Below are 3,278 nucleotides of genomic sequence, written 5' to 3'. Positions count from 1 at the left end.
CCATAATGCCGGCCCAGCCTCTCCAATTCCAAGCACCAACCCACGGAGACAGCGATCTGGGGTCCACGTGAGTTTGTCAGCAGCTCTGACCGCCTGCTTTCCGCCAGCCTCGCGGCCGCGTTCTGGAAAGCTCTCTGCTGCCCCCTGGTGGGGAAGGTCGGGGCAGGGCTCTGGCGCAAGCATGGGATCCCAGAACCTCCTGGCTCTCACCTCTGATGGGTGGAAAACCAACCCAGGCCTGAACCAGTGACACCTGTGGCGCTCCCAGAACCTCCTGGTCTGTCCCTTGCTGGGTGGAAAACAACCAGGATTGAACCCGCAGATGGGTGCCTGATTACATTATCAGAGCTGCCCACTGGCAAGTCTCTCTCCGGGCCTCAGCTTCCCTTCCATTAAACGAGGGGCTTGGGGGATACCAAGGAGGGGAAACTGACGTGAGGATGGGAGGGTCTTCTGGGAGATGAACACGTTTTGAAAACTACATGGCGTGAGTGGTTGCACAGGACTGTGAGTGCACAAAGCCACCACATTGCGTTGAAATAGTGAATTGCATGCGATGTGAAAGTCACCTCTTAAAGTGTTTAAAAGAGGGGCCTGGATTGCATGCGATTGTGTGAAAGTCACCTCATGAAGTGTTTAAAAGAGGAGCCTGGGAGAGTGCAGTGTATGTGAGATCATGTGGGACATCCACAGTCTCTGAACCTCGGTTTCCTTGCATAAACTGGCAAAGAGACGGTGTGAGCTGTGTGCCCTGGGGCCAAGAGAGCCCAAGAAGGAAAACCTGGGATTCCAGGGACTGGGATGAGGGCCGGGGGCCAGAAGGGGAGGGTTATGTGGGGACGGCTGGGGGGCAGCCCAGATAAAGCTTTCAATACCGGGTAGCAGCGTCTACACAGGCGGAGATCCGTGCATCTCATTTCCCGCAGGGCTGACCAGTGGCCAGAGTTGGGACTGGCCAGGCTCGGCCCAACCAAGTCTGGGAGCAGAGGACACTGAGTGAGGGATCCCCGGGGCCACCTTCACTGGCCTGCGGCTCTCCTGATACCACAAGAGAGGTCCAGGAGCTGACCTTGGGTCCTAATGGGGGACACCTTCCTGGCTGCAGGCTGGCAGGGTGGTGTGGTGGTCAGTGTACTGGGCTCTGCGTCTCCGCCCCTACCTGCTGCGTGACGGTGGGCCAGACACCTAACCTCTCTGTGCCTCTATTTCTTCAATGGCGGACAGGGACACTAGCAGCCCCCATATCCGGGCACAGTGGCCTGAAGGTTCAAGGCAAGGGCGGCAGGAGACCCACAGCAAAAGCTCTGAGCAGGGAGCGGCCCAGGCAGTTCCACCACCGTCTCCCCTCTGGCCGCCGAGGAAACCGAGACTCATGGTGACCTGGCCCAGGTCTGTTGGACTCAGGGTCCTTCTCATCCCCAAGATCAGAGGGCTGCCATCAGGGAAGGAGCTGGCACCTAGACCCCGCCCAGGAAGCACACAGGGAAGGATGCCATGGGGACTTCGGTATGTTATTGCAAAAAAAAATTATTGCTATTTGAACCCTGCTTTCATGCCTCCATTTCCCAGAAAATGAGCCACGGGAGACACCAGGAGAGGCAGGAGACCATCCTCCTTGGCACAAAACCCACTCCCTCGGATGCTGTCCTCAGCGAGGGTGGCTGGGGCCAACCAGGGGGCCCACCCGCAGAGTGGCAGTGGAGGCAGGTTGACCCTGCAGACATTGAGCACTGTGGCGAAGGTCCTGGCCTGCCGGTAGAAGAAGAGCGACTTCTCGCGGTCCAGGAGGAAGTTGTGGGAGATGGTGGCCGGCCGCGTGGAGATCTTCAGCTGTGCCTTCTTGTTGCCCAGGTCCACGGCGGCTGCCAGTGCCAGCTGGTAGTACCCGGCTGCATCAAACGGGTCCTGAAAGGGACAGGCCATGCTCAGCAAAAGGGGGACTTATAAAATATAGACATTATAGATATGATAGAGGTATAAAATATAGACATAATAGATATAGAGGTATGAAATATAGACATGGTAGATATAATAGATAAAGGTATAAAATATCGACATAATAGGTATAAAAATATAGGTATAAAATATCGACAAAATGTATATAAAAGATATACGTATAAAATATACACATAATAGATATAGGTATAAAATATAGACATAAAAGATAAAATAGATAGAGGTATAAAATATAGATATAATAGATAGATATAGGTATAAAATATGGGTATAATAGATGTAAGTATAAAATATAGACATAATAGATATAATAGATATAGGTATAAAATATAGACGTAATAGATATAATAGATATAGGTATAAGATGTAGCCATATCAGATATAATAGATGGAGGTATAAAATACAGATATAATAGATATAGGTAAAAAATATAGTTATAATAGATGCAGATATACAATAAAGACAAAATAGATATAATAGTGGTAGGTATAAAATATAGATATAATAGATACAGCTATAAAATATAGATATAATCGATATAGTTATAAAATATAGACACATATAACAGATATAAAATATAGACATAATAGATATAGACACAGGTATAAAACAGATATAATAGATATAGGTATAAACTATAGATATAATAGATATAAGAGATATCTGATAAAATATTGATATAATTGATACAGGTATAAAATATAGCTATAATAGATATAATAGATATAGGTATAAAATAGATACAGTAGATATAGGTATAAACTAAAGTTATAATACATATAGGTATAAAATGTAGATATAAAAGATATCATAGACATAGATATAAAATATAGACATAACAGATACAATAGATAGAGGTATAAAATATAGACAGATATAATAGATACAGCTATAAAATATAGACATAATAGATATAATAGATACAGGTATAAAACATAGACATAATAGATATAATAGATAAAAGTACAAAATGAAGACATAATAGATATAATAGATATAGGTATAAAATATAGACATAGATATAATAGATATAAGTATAATATATAGACATAATAGATATGATAGATATAGGTATAAAATATAGACATATACATGGATAAAAAATACAGGCAGTAGATAGATAAAGGTATAAAATGTAGACATAATAGATACAATAGATATAGGTACAAAATGTAGACATAATAGATATGATAGATACAGTTATAAAATATAGACATAATAGATATGATATAGACATAATATATATAATAGATACAGGTATAAAACATAGTCTTAATAGATATAACAGATATAGTTATAAAATATAGACATAATAGATATA

The sequence above is a fragment of the Rhinopithecus roxellana genome, chromosome 1, assembly GCF_007565055.1.
Source record: "Rhinopithecus roxellana isolate Shanxi Qingling chromosome 1, ASM756505v1, whole genome shotgun sequence".
Lineage (NCBI taxonomy): Eukaryota > Metazoa > Chordata > Mammalia > Primates > Cercopithecidae > Rhinopithecus > Rhinopithecus roxellana.
The sequence above is the reverse complement of the archived record's forward strand: the minus strand, read 5'-3'. Positions refer to the sequence as shown.